The sequence below is a fragment of the Eschrichtius robustus genome, chromosome 11 (assembly GCF_028021215.1).
Source record: "Eschrichtius robustus isolate mEscRob2 chromosome 11, mEscRob2.pri, whole genome shotgun sequence".
Taxonomy (NCBI): domain Eukaryota; kingdom Metazoa; phylum Chordata; class Mammalia; order Artiodactyla; family Eschrichtiidae; genus Eschrichtius; species Eschrichtius robustus.
The window spans coordinates 79,777,226-79,799,390 of NC_090834.1; the positions used below are offsets into that span (position 1 = coordinate 79,777,226).

At 34.0% G+C, this 22,165-nt stretch overlaps 1 protein-coding gene across 1 annotated transcript in view; it reads left to right on the forward strand.

The window, feature by feature from the left end:
* LOC137772237 (uncharacterized) overlaps positions 1–22,165 on the forward strand; it is a 266,255-nt gene that overhangs the window by 125,469 nt on the left and 118,621 nt on the right. The gene's annotated exons all lie outside the window — the stretch shown is intronic.

Sequence of the window (22,165 nt, forward strand, 5' to 3'; positions counted from 1 at the left end):
AGTGATGAGAGTGGGCATCTTCTTTTGCTCCTAATCTTAGAAGAAAAGCTTTCAGCTTTTCACTACTGAGTATGATGTTATCTGTGGCTGAGACAATTCTATATCTTACTTACAATTCTGTATGCCTTTCATATTTTTCTTCTGCCTTATTATAGTGGCTAGAGCTCCCAGTACTATGTTGAATAAGAGTAATGGAAATAGACACTCTTGTTTTATTCTAATTACTAGGCAAAGACCATTGAGTCTTTCACCATTTCACCCCTCTCTTTATAAGGACAATTGTTACATTAAGCTCTCATGGGTAATATGCAATAATCTCTCTATGTCACATCTTAGACCTTTAATTTAATCACATCTGTAAACTCACTTTTACTATGTTAAGTGACATATTCACAGGTTCTGGGATTGGGACATGGATATTTTGGGGAGCAGTTGTTCAAGTACCACAAGTTCTATCAGTTTTTGCTTTGTGTATTTTGAGGCTCTGCTCTTTGGTGTGTATATGTTTAGAACCATTATGTCTTTCTGATAGATTATTTTATCATTATTTAAACTCTCTCTTTATATCTAATAACTTTCTTTGCTCTGACATCCTCTTTATAGCCTATTAATACAGCCAGTTTTTAAAATTTTAATTTATCTTTGCATGGTCTTTTTCCATTCTTCTATTTCTTTTTTTTGTTTGTTTTGTTTTGTTTTTCTGTCCTTTTATTTCAACTTACCTGCGTTGTATTTCAAGTGAGTTTCTTGTGAGTAGCACGTAGTAGGGTTGTGTGTATGTGTGTGTGTGTGTCTGTGTGTCTGTGTGTGATTTATCCACTCTGCAATTTTTGTCTTTTGATTGGTGTACTTAAATCATTTGCATTTAAGGTAGTTATTGATATACTATGATAGTTATTAATTCTACCATTTAATTTTTTTTTGTTTTTGTTTCTTCTAGCTCTTGTTACTCTGTTTCTTTTCTTGTATTTCTGCAGGTTACTTGAAAGTTTATTCAGATTCCATCTTTATTTAGTTATAATGTTTTTGAGTATATCTCTTTGTATACTTTTCACAGTGGTTGCTCTGGCTATTACAATATGTATTTGTGACTTATAACAGTGTACTGTTGCTAACATTTTATCACTTAAGTGAAATGTGAAAACTTCACTTTCATTTGGAGCTTCTTATCTTCCTCCACTTTTAAATGCCATTGTCTTGAGTATTAAATTTTGTTGCAACTATGAAATATGATTTATAAAACTCATAAAGGGAAAGCATAGTGTATTGCTTCTACTCTATGTTTGCTCTATTGTTTCTTCCTCTTTCCTGATGCTTCAGGATTCTTTTTTTAAATCATTTCTTTTCTACTTAAAATTCATTCTATCAATCCTTTAGAGTAGGTTTGTTAGTGAAAAATTCTTTAGTTTTTCTTTGCTTTGACCAATTCCCTCTGCTTGATTCTACCCTTCACTCTTGTAGCTCTTGGTGGGTGTGGGGATTCTCAGGCCCAGTACAGATGAACACTTGCCCTGGTTTCTTTTTATTGGTGATTTCCATTTTTTGTTTTGGGGGAGAAATGAACGTACTTGAGTTTCCTTTTGCTGCTAGGTTGGGGATCAGGAAACACTGATGTGGGTCTTCTGTTGTATAGAGAGCTATAAGGTGCCCTGCCACTGAGTTGTTCAATCCTGGATTTTCATCCAGTTCAACTTCTCCTTATCCCTTTCAGATTTCTCCTTTGGTTCTCTCTTATTATTTGCATGTTTTATAGTTATAAAGAGGAAAAGCTGGGAGATATGGGTCTGCACCATCTTCAGAGGACCAGCAGTCATAAATTGAATTTTGACGCAAGGTCCTTACAAGTTTAGTGATGACCAATACTAAAAACAAACAAACATACAACTGGAAATGTCTTTTGGATTCAGACTCATGCAGAGTCCTTAAACTCCTGTGGTTGATATACAAACTTAATGGAAAACAGGAGGGTTCTCAAGAGTCTAAAATACACTGACAGTAGGGAAATGCTGTCTTTACCAAAATTTTTCATATAAGTTTAAAGGTGCCTTAACCTTATTCCTACATAAAAATAGCAAAGTTTATCTTCATTGACCATTCTGATCTTTATTTTTCCTTCTGGGTGATGTTCTTCTCTTTGTGCATGGAGTCTTTCTGCTATAGCAAGCAACATACATTAGTATAAGCTTCTTAGGCAAATCCTCTTGTCAGTGATGTATATTTCGGATAGTGATGTTCCCTTTGCTTTTCTCCTTAGAATGCTTGTATTCCATATTGTCTCCATTAATTGTCTGGTTGACTGTAACTCATTTGATTAATTTAAGCAACGATATTAGCTTAAATTATGCTTACCTTTAAGCTAAGGTATTAGCTCAAATTAGCTTTCATTATGCACACATTATGCTTCCTAGAAAATATTTGCATATAACAACCCTTTTTAGTGTCTCAACCACAAAGATAGTTAATGTAGATATTTAATACTTTGTGACTGGATGGTGGGCAAAATGTTTTGGGCTTCTGTTTTCTTGTTTATAGAGAAAAGAGTTGAACTAATTGACATATAGAGTTATTCCAGCATTATGATTCTAATGGAATAGATGTGAATGTACATAATTAATCATGTCATTCTCCCCATTTCTACAATGAAAGAAAAACCCATTATCTCTTCCAGATTAAATTATTAATGATTAAGGAAATGTATAACCATGTTGCATCTGCCAAGGATTTATCAAATATATGCATCTGAGATATATTGTGGACTCAGCTGCTATATTCATCTGCTTGGAACAAATAGATATATGGAGAGACAAATGATCCTCTGTGATTTAAGAATATTTTATGTCTTTTATTTTGCTTCCTATCTGCGTACGTAACTACATTACACAGTTAGAATATGCTTTGCCACAGAAAGAACATGTTGCAACATATATCCTATGTCTCATGCCATTGGTACCTATTGTTTGCTAATAAAATATTAAGGAGATGCTAACTTTTTGGCTTTGTCCACTAAATCTCAGGGATGCAGGAGATTTATTTATTAGTATTGGGTCTCATAGTAATTAAAGATTAATCAGTAGTCTTATTCTATTAATTTAATTGATTTTATATACTCTTATCCTTGCATTTTTTAGTTAAAGGTGATAAAAAAGAAGGAAGAGGAAGCGAGAGGGAGAGAAACATAATTAGGAAAGAGATAGACAATTCTGTCTACTCAAAGCAAAACCAACCTTGACAAGTTAAACAACTGAGCTCAGTTTTCTGCCTATGAAATGCAAGAAAAATGAGGTAGAAATTCAAGACTCCAGTGAATGCTCCATAATTATTTCCATTCTCTTTTGCGATGGGGTTAAATTTGACATACATGGAAAATAGAGAGAACAATATTTATCTTCCTTTGTATTCCTCATCTAATTTGGGGCTTTAGGCTATGTGATCTAGACTATAGATCTGCCTCTATCTGTGACCTACTTTCTTTCAGCAATCCAGAATTTCTCGGTTTATATGACTCGATTTTGTGCAACCACAGGGATTACAGATGATTAAGACATAGTCACTGGCACCATGATGATAAGCTGTTTCTTCAGCAACTGCAGAAACAGCAAGGGGGAGAAAATGATTGAGTATAACTAGATATTTAGAGAGGATTTTGAGCTTTTATTGAGTTCTCAGATTCTCTCTTCATGCGGTTGTACAGACATTTAATTGCATTTTCCCCTTCCCTGAATTTTAATATTTTTATTTCACAGAGCTAGAGTGATTTCTGAACATCACATTCCACTTTTGCACAGATAAAAGCTGTTTCACAAAGTTCTGTGGAAAGATTATTGCTTAATATTCTCTCAGTTTATAGAATGCTGGGACAGAGTGGATAAAGTAGCTAAGATTGTTTTTCATATCTTTAGCTAATATTTTATGGTGTACTTTGTTTTGCTGTCATACTATTGGCTGCATGACATTATAAGCAAATCCTTTTTTTTTTAAGGCAAATTTTTGTAAATCTTATCATTCCAATATATTTATTTTATTAACAAGACTATGTTTTGCATACTGGTCTCCAATTAGGGCACTCTGAATATTTATTTAATTGTAAACTGTTACCAAGAAGATAATGACACCAACATAGAAATAACATCAAGTGTGCCACTTTGACAGTAATGTATAGTCTTTCTTTCCCTCTTTATACATGCTTTTCATTGACATACTAGTTTTTAAGATTTGTACAATGGAGTAGTTTAATTTATTATTAAGAAAACATATAATGAATTATAGATATATAGAGACAAGAAGCAGATTACATTTTCCATCCAAATAAAATTATTTTTATTGTCACATAGGAACTTCTGTTTGCTGTCCACATGCATACACATTTTATAGAATTGTAGTCACTGTGCACAAGGCTTTTCTGCTTTTGAAATAATATAATAAACATTTCTCCTCTTGAGAGAGTCTATAATCATGAATTCCAACCTTATTCTCTGCTGCTATTCCGTAATTTATTAAGCCATCCCCTCTTTTAAAAATTTGTGTTGTTTCCTATCCATCTGCTATCTATGATCTTTATATTTTTGTAGTAAAGAATATCTTATTATATGATCTTGCACATGTATTTGTGTGTGTGTGTGTGCACTTGAGTGTGTGTAGTTTCTGTTCAATTATTTCTCTATGATGAATTTGTCATAGAGTTACAGGACCAACAACTATAAATTCGTATGTCGCTATTGCTGTGCTATTTTCGCAATTTTTCCTTAAAATATGTATACATATTTTAAAATGTTTGTTAAAATTGTATGATTTTGGATGTGTCTACAGTATATAAAAAATATTATTGTTTGCAGATGTAATGTGAGAGTCTGGCTCAATGTCAGTATATGTGAAAGTCCCTAAATTTTTTTTTTGACTTAGAATATCCATCTCCCAATTTTCATTTTCTTTATTAAATATGTACTTCATCATTAAATAAAGAATCAAAAAAATCAAGTTTTAGAGGTTTTTGAAGAAGTTTTTCAAATTCTTATTTCTACTTGCTTTATATGTGAAGAGATTCACAAGCTTAGGAAGAAAAAAAATATGCTTTTAGCAAAGTGTGCTTCTAACCCTTTATCCTATTCTGAATATTCTTTATCCTATCAACAATTTTGCTATAAATAATCTTTCAGAAAGGCATTTTTATAGAAGGCTGACTAACTAAATGTATACCTGTGAGATCAATCGAGGCATTTTTATTGCTAGGCAGTAAAGGTTTTGTTGTTGCTGTTCTTTGTCCACATTGTAGTGATTCAAGAGTGTCTAGAATTATATTTTACCATTTGTGGAAATTTTGAAGATTATAAAAATGAGCCTATCCACAACATGTAATTAACTTTTGGCCTCATTAATAGTTTACTAGCCTTTATATGCACTGAGGAAGGCAAATGATTTTATCTTATGAACCAAGTCAACTCAACTAGTTGTGTGGTTGAGAAGGACAGAGAAGACCCATCTTGTTCAGCAGGAAAAAATGCTAAAATGCTGAGATTGAATGATTTGTCTCATATGTCACTGGAATGCGGTGGGTGTATACTTGCCACATTCCAGGACTTGGATGTTTTTATACTAATCCTTCCTATTGGTCAATGTAGATCAGCTGGTGCAGAAATATGAAGAAAGGTGAATGAGCTACTTATAGTTTGTAATTCTCTGAATAAATTATTACTTAGTAAAAAAAAAAAAATCAAGCCTACCGGGCTATGCAGCAGAACTTTGCTGTCCAAATATTCTCATTTATAGGGCTATGAACCAAATACTGCTAGATCTAGATCTCACAAGCCTATATAGGTTCAAGTGAAGTCAGACCTACCTCCATTTAAATTGTGCCAGTTCTCACCACTCACTTGTCTGACTATGGGGCAGTGTAGAACAATGGAAGAAATATCATCCCCTAGGAGACATTTAGGAAATGTGTAAAAGGCTATCTGGTTCACACAAGGATTGGTAGGTGTCACCCAATTAGGTAGGTAGGGATTAGAAATTCTAGAAGGCTGAAATGCAAAAGGGTAGTTCTGTGTAACAAAGAAATCTCCCGTGTCTACAGAAATCTCCAGTGCCCACAATGAAAACATCCTAAGAACTGGACAGGAGGAGTCCTGCTCATATATCACAAGCACAAAAAACCAATTTAAGAATTTAAGGGTGCCTCTTTCACTTTGTATCCACACAGCTTTTATAACCCTAAACGTCTCCTTTGATCAGGCCCCAGGAAAACACTAGTCTAATGTCTTCAAAACAAAGGATGATTATATGTGAATGTTGTGAAGATTTCTGGGAAGTGTCACTGCTAGAAGGAGTGCAGGGAGTATTTGAGAGACATTAATGCTTACACAGAGAAAAAAAAAATTAGCTTGTCAAATCTGCTCTTTCCGGTGGCATGAATGCAATCAATTCCTGCATAATTAAAAACTATTTGCAAGAAGTGCTGAGCACTTCTTGTTTCTCTCCATCCTCCAGTCTGTGTTTCCAGAGTTATTCACAAATTTATGTTATGTTCTGAACACTTGCACTTGACTATATAGGGAACATTTTGCAATGTTAATTAATTCATCTTACTCTTAAATCTGTATATCTGCAGGGTTAGATGTAATATACAAGAAACAAGATATAAGTTTTTTACATTGGCCACAAAATAAACATTGAATGCTAAACGTTGAGAGCAGTTTTATTTTATAAACTTAATGACAGTTAATTAAGCTAATTAAGTAAATTTTCTACTTTATTTAAATATATGTGATTTGAAGTTAAATATTAATTATATAAATATGTAGTTTGCCTTTTAATTTAATAATGCATTACATAAAACTTCTTTGGAAAACATGCATTTTAAAAATTCCAGTAACTTAAAAGGAGGTCATTGTTGAGAAGGGGACTTAAATATTAATAAAGGCTTTGTCCTGAAATCTTTGAATAATGAATGTATCACTCACCCATATTTAGTTGTAATTGTGTAGCTTAGTGGTGCAAATACTAGAAAAGCAATGAAACTTGATTGTAAGTAAGAGAGATTTGAGACAACTTTTAACAGGTTTTGAATCAACTAATACTAAATTGTCTGAGATACATGAAACACCAACTTTCATTAGTAAATATTATTTTAATATTTAATATTTTCATATTATTTGCAGGAAATGATGAAAAATCTATGCTGTGAAAATTATATCAAGTTTATATATTTGTTTGTAAGTTACTTGTTATTCTCATTCTTACTTTGACACTATCTCTAGAGGTCTACCACACAGAATTTCTATGAGTCTTTAATTACTATTTATTTTTCTAATTCATTCTCCAACTCCAGTAATGTCCTGAAAGAGATAGTCTCCAATGATGTCTAAATACTAAAGAGTGAATGTACACCTCAGCATATGGAGGGATAGAAAGTAATTATGTTTTTTGTCATAGTTTCTCAGAGGGAATTATTTTGACACAGATATAAATATGACCTGGTTTATATGCAATGATATCACATTTCCTCAGTTTTTTCTACTTCAACAGCCTGGCTCACATAACATGCCTACTTTAATTAAAGTTATTGCCATTTTATCTTGAGCAAATGTTAGGATGGAGTTGCTGTTTATGAAGATAGAGAGAACTGTAGGAAGAATTTGTATTGATGTGGAGAAAAGTAATAGTACAGATTTTAGACATGTTAAGATTGAGATGTCTATTAGGCATTTGATTTGCACAGATCTAGAGCCCCATCTCATATCCTCTTGGCCTTTCTCTAACTTCAAGCATTGATATGACAACCAGCTTCATGTAGGGATTACCTGGTAGGCTCTCGCCTCAGATATACCATGAATTCTTACTTCCGGGGTTCTCTGGTGCTGGATATGGGACATCTGACTCCTGCCCAATTGTGAGGAACCTGAAATTGTGAGGAACCTCATGCTGCAACAATTGACCAATTAAGGATAGGAATCAGTGGATATATGGACTCCTCATATTCAGATGGATAATTTTGAGGCATGATCTTAGTTGCATAATTTTAAGACCCATAGAAATTCTTGGCAGAATTAAAGGCTAGTTGACTTTAAACCTTTTTGGAGGCAGAAACAAACCTTAAATGGCATATAGCTACTTATAATCCTTATTTGTCCACTTAGTATTCTTTTTAATACTCTTAAATTATATTTTTTTAAGGTTATATTTAAGTTAAAAAGAGTTTTCACCAGTGGAAAGAAACATTGCTAACATTGTTCTTCACATTAAACTATCAAATATCCTATGGTTATATAATAATAATTTTTTACCCACTGTTATGTGAATTATAATTACATTGTGTACCTTTTCCCATCCTTTTTCATTAGCCTATATGAATCTTTGTATTTAACCAGGTTTTAAATGTGTCTTGTGTGTAACTGGATTCATTGCATGGATCTTGTATATACTTTTATTTGCTGGACTTTTGTGATAAAATAAATGTTGAATCTTTAATATAAAAAAAAGGAGGGTTCCTATAGACATCATCGAGTTGAGCCTTGATTTTTTTGTATCCAGTTTGTCAATCTCTGACTTAGCTGGACTGGGCAGACCACTTATGTTTAATGTGATTATTGATAAGTTTGGGTTGAAACACAATGTTTCTCAAATAAACCTTTGATTACAACATCTACCAATAGTTTGAATTGTTGTTAATACTAAACAGTTATGAAATCTGTTGATTCAATTGGAAAAAATGTTAGCTGAAATATTTTAGAGTTATAGCAAAAAAATTATTTTCTTCACATTTCAGCCAATTCTAACATTTTATAATCAGAGATTACAACATACTACAGTAAGAAAATAGTTCTTTTAGAGACCTATGTTGCAATTCTACCACCATCTGTTTTCCTAAATGTTTGAGAAGCAGAGTGCCGTTTTCTTATCGCATACACCTGTGGTTTTCTTCTGGCGTTGGTCTGTATTTACATAATATCCACCTGAAAATGCAGGCTATGTAATATCTATCTAAACTTCAGCATTATGGGGATAGTATAGAAAACCATTCAACTACTAGATTGCATTTTCTCCTTTCCCAAGAAGATGGGTTTTGTTGTTGTTGTCGTGTGGGCAGCTTTGTTGAGTATCTTCTCCCCTTGGGTTTCTGTGCCACAGTTATTCTTAAAAAAATACCTCTGAATTATCACAGAACTGTGAATTGCAAAAGACTGAAACTTAAGAAGATATTCATCCTTCCTATCCATAAAAAGTTCTCTAACTAGATAGCTGAACATTGCATGTAATATTGGCATGCTAATAAAATAGACATTAAGGACAGAAAAAGCTGAAATCTGATTACGCATTCCAGTTGGCTTCTCCCTATGTAAAACTGAGAAAGTTTTAAGAGAGCAAGATATGTTCAGTATTTCCATTTCACCTTCATAAAATAATGTTCTTCTACTAGAAAAGCTATTAAAAATGACCAAATAGAAAACTTTCAATGGGATATTAAAAGTTTGACTTTTTATGTATTAGCTTTTCCTGTCCCAAAGATTAGTGCTTTCATCTACTAGTTTGGCTATGTACAGTAGTTCATCATTTTTAGTCATGTGTGACTAGGCCTTTCAAAGCTCATTTTTCCAAACAGAGATGTATTAACATTTAATAAAAAAGATTAATTCTTTCTGGTTTGGGAGTTCTATTTTGGCAAGAAATTTTGACCTTGTAAGATTGTTTTCTTCCTCATTTTTTCTGGCTATTCTTGCTATGTTTGTCTTCTATTCTTTATATGTTGCTATTAACCTCAAAGCTAATGTAATATTGATTTTCTCCTGAAGTTATGTTTTGTTAGAAATTAGAAGCATTTTTCGGATCAAATGATGTACTCATTTTTACCTGTGAGACATGGAATGAGATGAATGGTTAGCATGATGGAATATCTAGGAAAACTTATGTTCCCTGCCATTACACTGCAGTAACAGAAAAATGGGTAGGAAGGGCAATTCAGCCGTCAAAATTTTACATCAACACTTGAAATCAGTCAGGTAACTTGAAATTCAGTGCCAATTGTGTTTTATGCAGTTTCTTTACCCTTAATCATAAATGGTTAAAAAAGTGATGGAAGCAGAAGAGAGACTGTACAGGCTGAAGTGAATTCCTAGGTTACCACTTTTAGGTGCACTGCCAGGTATTGGTATCATAATTGCTAATGTTTCTTTGTATATAATTCTTGGATCCCATTCTGAATCTTAAGGATTCCTCTGCATTTTATCAATTCTATAAACATCTATTTTGCAGCTACAATCCATAAAGACCTGCAAAATAAAAAAACAAGTAAAATGCAGTTGAGGGGAAATACTTCTCCCTTTTACCTCATGAACACTACAATCATATGCTCTGCCATTTTGGGCCACACATTTTCCATCCCTTCAAAAAAAATAGTAGAGCATACGGCGTAGGAATGTGCATTTTTTGGAATTAGATAGACAGTTCTACTCCTTATATTTATAGGGTTCTAGATAAGTAGTACCAACGGCGGTACTAATAAGCTATGGTTAGATGTTTAAAAGTTATAAAATTTAAAACCGTAATGAGTTATAAATTATTAAATACAGTATTTCTTTTGCTTCTATTTTGAAAACTGTGCCTTCTTGATTACCTGGAAGCTCAGGTTTTTATTTTAAATATTCAATCAGTGTAGAGTTCTGAATAAAAATAGGACATCACAGAGAGTCTAGGCCACTGCCCTCTAGACCTTGGCCCCCAGGCTGCAGTCCGCTTACCTTTGCTAAGTCTCTTCTCCATCCTGTAACAAGGGCGTCTGAGTGACTATCTCAGCCCGTGCATCCCTGCACAGCTGCTCTTGATCACTCTTCAGGTTTAGGGCTGCCCACATTGGAAGTGTGTACATGGTTGAGGGGAGCTGAATTTCTGGGAGTGTTCATCTCTCGGCCTCATGACCTTGTGGCCCATGGAGCAGTGCATGTCAGGAGAAGGCAGAGTTCCTCCGACGCGCAAGCTCCAGATCAGGAGCCACACTGGCCTGGTTCCCAGCTTGGTATTGTAGGTAGACTTAACCTTCAAATCTTTCTTCTTCTCAGTTATCATTTGTGTGTTCTTTAGTTTAGAGCCAGAGTGTCTGCGCTTGAGTATCCGCTTCATGGCTTAACAATTGTGAAATTGGGAATATTATATAATCTCTCTTTCTCTCAGTTTCCTCATCTGCAAGTGTGGGTAATAACGATCTCTAACTAAAAGGATTGCTTTGAGAATTGAGTTGATATTTATGAAGTGCTTAAAAGAGCTCCTGGCACACAGAAAATACTTGATAGCTAATTGTTAAAGAACTAAAATAGTTTTCTTAGTTGTAAAATGGGAATTTTAATAATGTCTTTATCATAAGGAGTTGAAAAAATCAGTAAGATAATGTGCAAAAGTGTTATTCCAATGCTTGGCACAAAATAAGGGTAGCAGATTGTTAAATAATAGAGTATAAAGAAGTAAAAAATATATAGCTCTAAAAATATACATCATAAGATTAAAAATTAGAGCCTTTTTGCATTTTTATTGTTCTTTAGGACATTTTGTTTTTCTCTTTGACAGTCAGTGATGCTGTAAGTGTTTGTCTTGGCTTTGTAAGTTTGAAGGCATAAATATTCCAATTTAATAAATTTACATTGTTTTTCATAACCATTAATCCAAGAAACTGGGAAGTATCACTTCATATTTGCCGTTGTAAATTAATCCATTCTTGTAGTTGATAAATGTTTGTTATATGCCCTAATTGTACAAAAGTACTGAGCACTTAACTTCATAGTTAACACTGGGACTAGTAAGGTATCATCAGTCAAAAGCATGCATTCACTTTGTTTTTCTCTAAAACAATCTTCTACCCAGAATGACCAATACATGATGAATTAATTTTATCTTCACAATAAAATGTGTACAGAGGTTAAAATGGTAAATTAACATACACATCCACTGTATTCTTTTTGGAAATTGCTTTGGGTGTGAAAATAAGAGATGACAATTTTCTTTTCTCCAATATTTCTTTATTTCTTAAAAAAAAAAAAAGAAAGTTTTTAACACTACTCAAAGCCAAGAAACAGTAGATGTGATCCTTGAATTTAGATAATGGAAGATGGCAATGTCTCCTTAAAGTTTCTATAATTGTTCATTTACATTAAAATGAATGGGAACATTCACAAAATGGTCTCTAAAGCTGTACATAGTCTTCAAAATACGGTATTCAGATTACTGACACTCTAAGATTAAAATTTATTCATAATTCACTAGAGATGAAATGTTTATACAGTCATTTATGGCTATTTTGGGGGGAAAAGCCTAATTTTGAAACAGAATTTACCCTGGATGATGGTTGCTGAATGTTTAAATGGTTCAACAGTGTAAATTATTAATAAGGTTGTTTTAACATATTAATTTTACATATATATAAAGATGCACTTGCCTTTAAACATTAAGTGGTTTTAGTTATTCATAGTTTAATGGTCTTCATGCCGACTGTTGTGCCCAAACTAGAAAACATATATAGATTTGCTTTGAATCTCCAACTTCTTTTGAGAGTCATCAATCAAAAGGTGAACATATAGCATTTAAAGATATGAAGTATTCTAATTGTGGTAAAGATAAATTTGAGACAGAGTTTGTTTCTAGTTTCTATTGACTTGAATCTTAATCTGATACTTTATGAAAAGGCTAACCTTTCAGTTAAATTTATTAAAAGCATGAATGTGTACTTTTAAGTTTAAACATTTTAGCCATCTTGGAATTTTGAAATAACTCAAATTTTAGACATGTTCAGAAATACTATGAATAGAATAGAATTTAGAAAAAATGTGGCATCACATTTTTATCAAGCATAGACAATATGCTAAGTATCACTGTTTTCATTTACACATTTGGAGTAAAAATATTATCACAAAGTATATTTTAAGAATTAAATATAATAGTTTCAAGCACTTAAACCTACTATAGTGCTCAGTAAAATGTTAATACCAAGTCCACTCACCATGTAACAGCCTCTTGTTTCCAATAAATCTACTTCTTTTTGGTGTTTTAGGGTTTGTCTGTGTGTCTGTCTCATCTCTCTTTCTCAAAATATTTTGGTTAATTATAGAATTATAATATTTATAACACATGTACTATATTACAATATATTATAATTGTAAAATCACAGCCTTTCGTTATAACCACTGTATCTTCATGTTTTTAATTATTTAAATCTAAACTACAATACATTCATTAAAAAAAATTATGGGTCTATAGATTGCTTGGAGATGGTTGTCTTCTTCCAATAAAGAGATTCTCATTTTGCTCACAGGAATTTTATTTCCATATTTAAATTTAATATTTTATGTCAACTATTTAATTCACTGAACAGTAAATTGAATACCTATTAACTGAGAAGGCAGCACACCTCTTTTTGAAGTCACATTGCCTGAGTTCAAATACCTGTTCTACAATTTAGGAGCAATATAACCATGGGCAAATGGATTTTCCCTTTTAAGTCTCAATTTATTTGTCTGTAAACTAGAGATAACATAATACATACTTATCAGGGATTTAAGGACTAAATTATATTGTCTTCCAGCATTTAGCCCAATGGTTGGTGTCTTAGTTTGGGCTGGTGTAACAAATATAAGTTAGACTGAGTGATTAGACAGCAAACATTTATTTCTTACAGTTCTAGAGGCTGGGAAGTTCAAGATCAAGGTGTTGACAGAGTCCACTGCTTGGTGTGCAGATGCCTAATTTCTTGCTGTGTCCTCAGATGGCTGAAAGGAGAGAGAGAGAAAGTAAGCTCTATTTTATCTCTTCTTATAAAGACACTAATCCCATTTATGAGGGCTCCACCCTTGTGACCTAATTACTTCCCAAAGACCTCATCTTTTAATACCATCTCACTGAGGGTTAAGAATTCAACATACAAATTTGGGGAAACACAAACATTCATTCCATAGCAGTGGACAAATAGTAAGTGTTCTATTAATATAAATCTGTCTTATTCTCATTCTAGCTTCTTGTCATATGTCAGGCATTTTTCTGTATTGAAGATAGATGAGCATAAAGCAGAGTTCATAGCCTCAAGGATTCATCCATCTAGTGGATAAATCAATTTTATTTTATAAAAATAAACCAACAATAACAGTATGATGTGATGAGTGATGGCGTGGAGTGATGCAAGTCTGCACCTGTGTCATAGGAATGCAGTGGGAATAATCTGAAAGACACTTGAGCTAGTGGTGGTATAAGAATTGCATCATAGATTCCCCCTAGCATACCCACTTCTCTGAGGCTTTAATCCCTTCTTCTGTTGATACCATCTGTCATCACAATTCCAGCATTTCTATCTCACATAGTATGGACCATCAGAGTCTCCTTCCTTTTAGGCACCATCCTACTAGCCTGCTTGCAACCCCTCCGTTGTCTTGCCAGGATGGTAAACGGGAGAGTGCTCTCCAAATAGATAGACTTCCCATAGTCAATTTAATATTTCACTCCCCTTGATCTCACACCCTCAGAAGCAAGTCCAATACCTGTATGCTCTCCCTGCTAAGTCATACGACTCGGGTAAGAGTATAGTCCCTTTTTTTTCCCTGTCAGACCCAGTATGTCCCTGGCTGGGTTATGTTCTGATTTAAGTTTTTGTCCTAATGGGTCAGTAGCAGAGTTGGGATTTAAGCTTTCATGAGGAGGAGTAACCTCCACATCATTTTCAAGCGAAAGGGGAGAACAAGTCATTTAAGCAGTAGGCCATTGCTGCTAGCTCAGAGCTGAAAAAGAAATGAGAATAAACTCTCCTAGATAATATTTTCCATAGAAATACTGCTTTGCTGTAGGTTTTCCACAACACTTTCATTCTTTTATATTTTTACATGAGTATAAACATCAGGGAGGACTTTGAATGGCAAACATTTGATATTGATTTGTCCTTTATCATATAAGATTTACATTTAAACTTTTAGAAAAAGATCTGAGTATGTCAGGAAGCTGACAATTTGTATTTACCATGATTTGACTTTAAAAAAAGGAACTGATAATTAGAAAGGAGATGAATAACATTTGATTTTGATAAAGAAAAATTCTTTTATGGAGGTTAAAAGAAAATCAACAATTTAAAATGATTTTGCAGCATAAAAATAACTATCATCTCCACTTTTAAATGAAAGATGAAAATGTGTGATGAACCCTTGAGAGCCTTTCTTGTATGTAGAGGTTAACATAAGCTCCTGTCTTTTCAGATAGATGTGTTTTTGGCAGCCAAACCTTGGTTTTTCAGACTCCAAGTAACAGCAGAAAAGCCACTATAGTAAAAACAAAACATACCTACTACAGATTGCTGTTATAGCTTTTCATTTTTCCTTTTTTTTCCTTTAGTTTTGGAGTTATAATAGGTATTTTAAGATTTACTGTAACTCAATTTAACAAATGAAAAGAATCAGAGTTGTGAATGTAGCACACAGAGCTAAGGTACACTTCCTGGTGATTGTTGGTTGTGGAGTAGGGAAATGATTTAAAATAATTCTGGGGTCATGCACAGCTCACTCTTATGAACTGGTGGGCAAACCAGCCAAGCTTAATGGTCTGAGAGGAGAAAGGATGCCTAATGGATTTTTAAAAATTGTTGCTAGCTTCTGAAGTAATACACAGTGTTCTCAGATGCAGTGACTTTTTGAAGTAGATGTTCCATAACTACTTCAAACAACAAAAACAAAACAGATATAGAAGTAAAATAAATTAAATCCATTTTAGGGTGTCAGAAAAGTACAAGCAGATGAAACCTGATTATAAAAATTTGACATGACATTTAGAGAAATACTCCTCATTAGATTTAAATTGACACAATATCTTTGTTCATATGTCCCCTTTCAAAATTCTATTGGCATCTGAAGAATATAGCGGCCAATATTAATAAGTTGACACATGCATACATTCTTTTGTATTGTTGTAATATTTTCCCTGCAGACTTTCACTTGTATGGGTACTGTTATTTGTATTTTTCATTTGTAACCAACACATCCATTTTGAAAATGTCTGTTGAGCAACCACTATGTAAAATAACACTATCAAAGACATTGGGTTGAATACCATATGAAATGGACACAGATTTTGGTCTTAGGGATTTTACAATGTTTTAGAGTACATAAGTGAATAACTAATATGTAGAATAGGTTAGGTCAGGCTGAGAGCATTTCTTTGTTTCATTTTTATAAATATCTTGCTTCATTTACAAAATTATTTGAAATGGTTTATGGAGATATATATTCTCTAACATAACCAGAGTAAAACAATGAGACATTTTATGTAAAAAAAAAACAAAAACTTGACATCCATGTAAGGCCTACATATCACACACATGCCAGAAGGTGTGCTGCTTTTTACTTATGACTTTAGTATAAGATTAGATTAGAAATTTTCCTGGTGTTAAGGTCTAAAGAAAATTTTTCTTAGGATGTCTTGTAAAGGGGCATCATCTACTGTAGTGGAATATATCCTCAATAAATGCAATAAATATTTCAGTGAATGTTCTACAGTAATTTCTTTTGAGGGGATAGTTCAGCTAGTTCAGTTAAAGCAATTTTATTAAAATCTGAAGCAACACATTTGTACTGTAACTTTCTGAGGGTCAGACTGTTCCACAGATAAACTTTAGACTATCTAAATGCTGTGCTTTTCAACCTGTGTTCAAAACATACTCAAAGATGCATGGCAGTGTGAAGGGGTATTCAAAGCCACAGGACACCATTTGCACCATAGTGCAAATTTCAATCAGTGCTATGTTATATAAAATGTTATTTTTTATAAGAAGTAAATATTGTGAAGTAGTTTTAAAAAATTTGTATGAGAGGGAGACAGGTGAGAGAGTGATGAGTAGGAGAGAGAAGGAAGAAGGAGAAGAAAGAGAGGGAGAAGGAGGAAGACAAAGAACTTCAAAGAAATTTATCATCCATTAGAGCCTGTGAATTTCAGCTCTTGAAAAATGTGTTGAAGTTAAATATATGAGTTTAATCTGTTTAGAATGTACTACATGGGGCTCAGACTTCAAGCTGTGTCCCAACCTCCAATTATCTCCCATAGCCCATCATTTACCCAACCCACATTAATACTGGCAGAGCTTCCATTGATATGACAAACAAAGAAGCTAGAGAGCAGGAAAACTGGTCTAGAAGAAGAGAAATTTGCCTAGAGTTGTGGTTAGGAACATGAATTTTGGAGTCAGAAAAAAAAGCTGGGGTAAAACTCTAACATTATCACTTATTAGCTCTGACACCTTGCTAAAGTAACTTAACCTCACTCACCTCACTTAATAGTCTCATCTTTAAATAGGTATAATCATAGCACCAATCTCATAGGTTATTTTAGGGATTGTGTTATATATATAATTAACTTTTTGATAATAGATGACTATTAAGTATTCAAATGTATATTAGCTTCTGCTTTTTCTTCTTCTGACATGTCTTGTTATTTAAAAGAGTGATAGTGAGTTCCAAGCATGGATGGTAAATTGACTTTAAGACAATTTCATGAGAACTTTAAATATGTTTCAGGAATTTGAGAAGCTGGTCAAGATCATGGCTATGAAGATTAAGACTCATTTGGCATATTTATTACTAAGAAAGCCTACCTTAGGTTCATATTATGCTTTATAGTTTATAATTATTTCACATCCAATTTCATTTGCTGTTACGTTAATTCTGAAATTGATACTGTTGTAACAGCTGAAACTTACGTAACAAGGATGAGGCAGATTTTATTATGGCCATTTTTCAGGTAAGGAAGCTGAAGATCACAGAGTCTTTGACATATTGAAGAGCAGGCAGTAGAGACAGAACATGGACACTTCTCAGGGCTTCTCTAATCCTTTTGCTGCACTGTGCCGCCTGAAAAATCTCAATTCAGCCTCCACACTTAAAAAAAATTAACATTAGGTATTAATCGTTTACTATGTAACAGACTCTATGTAAATGAAATACGGAATTAATTCTTTTGTCCTCATAATATCCCTAGAGGATTGTGCTATTATCATCCTCATTATATGGATGAGGGAAGCAACTGACTAAGTGGGACGCAATATTTATTGACTCTGAACTTTGATCCCTTCCCACAGACTTTGGCTGAAATAGAGTCTGCTGCTTAGAACCCCCGAATTGATCTTATTTGGAAATAGGGTCTTTGCAGACGTAATTAATTAAAGAATTTGGAATAAAATCATCCCAGATTTCAGTTGGTCCCTAAATCCAATGACTGTCATCTGTGTAAGAAAAGAGGACATGAAGTGAGACACATAGGGAAGAAGGCCATGTGAAGATGGAGGTTCAAAGTACAAGTTCTGTAATCAGCTGGCCAGGGTTCAAAACCTGGTTTACCATTTCCTAGGTGATGGGGCCGAAGCAAGTTACCTAATTTATTCAAGCCTTTATTTTCTCATTTGTAAAATATAAATTGATAGAATGTGAGGAAAGGCAACAAGACAGACTTATTCCTATTTCATAAAGCCACTAAGTATGCCAACATTTCAACAAGAATTTTCTCAAGGGCACTGTGCAAGTCTTACCAATAAAGCCTTCTGAAATTTGTGATTTTATAAAATAAAAAAAAATCATTCAATTTTGTGTGTTAAAAATGGGAGAAGTGAAGGAGTAACATAATATTAAATAGATAGATGATAGATAGATATTAATATATAGATATATTCCACCTTGATTCAGTACTGTCCTTGTCTCCACTCTGGGTGTGAGTAATGCAATTTTGTCTGTGGTAAGATTTACTGATGAGTATGAATTATGTTTGATACTTAAAGTCTAACTGCTCGTAAACCTAGGAATATAAAAACAAGAGAATGAATATATTTAATATTAAAAAACCCATAAGATATATTGTACTTATTTTACTTGTGTTTCACCTCGTTGAATTACTGTCTGTGTTTTCGGCTGATGGGCTATCAGCACTATCTCCATATAACCCCTGACACTCTCTTCCCCAGTGAAGAGCTACCTTGTGAATCTTATTTGTTTCTGGACCCTTTTATGGATCCATTCAATGAGAAGATATTTTAGATAGATTTTCATATTAGAAGAATATCTCAAAACATGTAGTTGTCTTTAATGACTAACAACTACAAATGAGTTTACCAGATGAAACTATTGAGCAATTATCAACATAGAGGAAGAAGTACCTAAGTACACCTCAGATAGTGAAATCAGGAGGGTTGAGGGAAGAGATTCATCAAGGAGGTATATTAGATCTGCTCTTGAAAGAAGTACTTGCCTAGTTGACAGGGTGGATTGGAGTTTGGGGACATGGAAAAGACAGTGAATACCACTTACTAAGGCAAATACAACTGGTAGAACATCATGAAAACAGAATACTGTGTTGGAGAAATTGTCTGTACTTAAGTATGTTTCAAGTTCACATTCTAATAGAAGTGACAGTGTTGAAAAAAAAGTGGCATTAGGTAGGAAATCAGGGTTTGATCAGGAAGTAGCCCTGCTCTTAAATTGGACCCAGGGAAAAGTACACACAGAGGCCCATATATCATGTGGTTAAAGTTTTAGAAATTCTAAGTCAAACTAACTGTTAAATGAAACATGTATCTTCTGACATGATATATATAATTTCATACTGACCTGGCAGATTAGGCTGTAATCTAGAAATACTGGATTTAGTGGATTTCAACAGAATGACCCAACAAAAAGAGAGCTGATCCACAGTTTACCCTTCTTTCCTTTCCACACCTGGTTTCACCTTGCACCAGAAGGGGCCTGTTGCTCATGTGTGTGGAGACCCCAGCCCATAGCTCTGCCACGTCCCCACAAACTGGAACATCTTGGACATTCATTAAGACTAGAGATATACTCATCAGTGACACAGTTCACTCTGGAAAGAAGGAAGATTGGAAAAAGGCCATTGTAGTTCTTGGAAGAAGGTTCAGGGTCATCTGGCCAGAAAATTAGATGAACCCAGGGATTCTGAGAATGATCTAGAAGGGTGCAAGTTGGCCCCCTCCCCTTGACCACACAATCTCCTCTTTCCTTGGGTAATGGTGTGCCCATAGTAGAGACATTATGAAAACTTCTAAAGTGTAAAAACTAGGGCCTTGTATGCTAATTTTACTGTTTGGGTACCTTCATGCTGACTAAAGAGAGCTATCAAAGACTTTTAAATAGTAGATTTTTATATGCAGTTTTACTTTTTACATAGCTATAAATTTGGGGGAGAAATAGATAGGAATACTTTTCCTTTCAAGGAGAAGCAATATTGCATAACATCAAATCTCTTTAAAAGGCCTCGTTTATTAAAGTGCCTCATGATAGATAATAACTAGAATTGGCAAGCTACTAAAAATATGTCCGTGACCATTTTTCATGGGTAATGCTCCACTTATTTCAAGTACCCCAAATAATGCTTCCAAGCTGCAGATTTAATCCTTCTGATGAGACACCCTAACAGTGAAAGTAATAGGTGTACTTCGAAAGAGATTTGCATAATTCTATGGTAAGTTTCATACTCCTGCTCCTGACATTCTCTGTTTACTTTGACATAAGGAGGCAGGAGGAAGGAGAGAGGCAGAGAGCTTAATGGACATAGATCTGAAAGTGGAATCTAGGCAACCTGGTTTAAAACAGCATCACCCATTGCTCCTCATCTATCCCTTAAGGATGCAGGTTGAGACTATGCACCACTTCCCAGGCAATTCACCTCGGAAAAATTATTCACTTACATGGTGACCAACGTACTAAATAAATATAAGAATACTGATGAATGAAATAATAATTCTAATGTAGAAAATTTTTAAAAACATTGTGCCTGTTATCTCTGTCCCTAAGGATTGAAAAAAAAAAAAAATCTCGTTTTAAAGAACACACATTACAGGCTAATACCTTCAAGTTTTCTTTAACATTGATCTTCCAAGCAAGGAACAATTTGACCCTGAATTGATCTGTGAAATAAAGGGGAATTCCCTGGCAGTCCAGTGCTTAGGACTCCGTTCTTCCACTGCAGGGAGACCGGGTTCAGTCCCTGGTCGAGGAACTAAGATCCTGCATGCCGCACAGTGTGGCCAAAAAAAAACCCTGTCTCTGCTGATACCAGAGGTTTTCCTGTCACTCCTATCATTCCTAGAAAATGTGGATGTTGAGTTAGTTGGGTCTACATGGTGCATGGTGGAAAAAGTTATAAGAATAGCTGGACCCAAATTCTGGTGTCCTCATTTATACAGCATGGACTCTAGGAAAACTTGTACTTTTCAACATGATAGAGTTTGAACGTCCCATCCACATGGAAACCCTAAGTTTTAATGAGTTCTTTGGGGTATATATGGACAGAGGACTTGCCTAACCTGGGAATCCTAAAGAGTAGACTTCTTTGGTCTATTTCCTCCAGGATAGTAATGGTTAACTCTTTGGTCTATCTCTGAGCCGTGGAAAAGGTAATGAAAGCCATGAACTCCAGATTCAGAAAAGCACATGTATCTTTATATAGTCAAACTTTTGCAAGTAAGTTCAGGGAGGTCATGTCTTGCTCAGAACTTCTTCATGATACCTCTTAATTCTGTTAATCATGGGCTCCATAGTTCCCTAACACTAGATGATCTGCAGATATTAGGCGTTCAGGAAGTATAGATAGGATAAATCTTAATTGTTCTTGGAGAAGTGAACTGGGGAGAGGAGGCTGTGGTTAGAATTATAAAATAAAATTCATTTCTTATTTTCCATTAAAAACATGGAGTCTCTTGAGTAAAGGAGTCCTTAGCCATTCTAGAATTTCAATTTAATGAAGAGTCAGGCGTCCATGAAGTGCCCTTCCTTTATACATTGTTATGGAAAGCAGTAGCTTAAGGGTTAAGTGCACACTCCCTCATAGACAGATTTACTAAATTTGCTCCTCAACCTCTCTGCATCTCAAATTACCTACAAAACACAGATAGTAATGATGTCTAGCTTGTAAGGTTAGTATGAATGTTAAACAAGATGATGCATGTGAAATATTTAGCAAAGTGTAAACACTCAATAAATATTATCTATAATTTTTATATGAAGAAAGCATGTATGTAGAAAGTTTTCTTTCCTTTTTTTTTTTTTTTTGACAGATGGGTATTTAAAAGAAAGTGACCATCAGAAAAGTCATGTAATGCCAAGTACTGACATTTACATTTGGCCTCAGAAGTGAATTGTTAATGGGATATTTTAGTAATATGTAC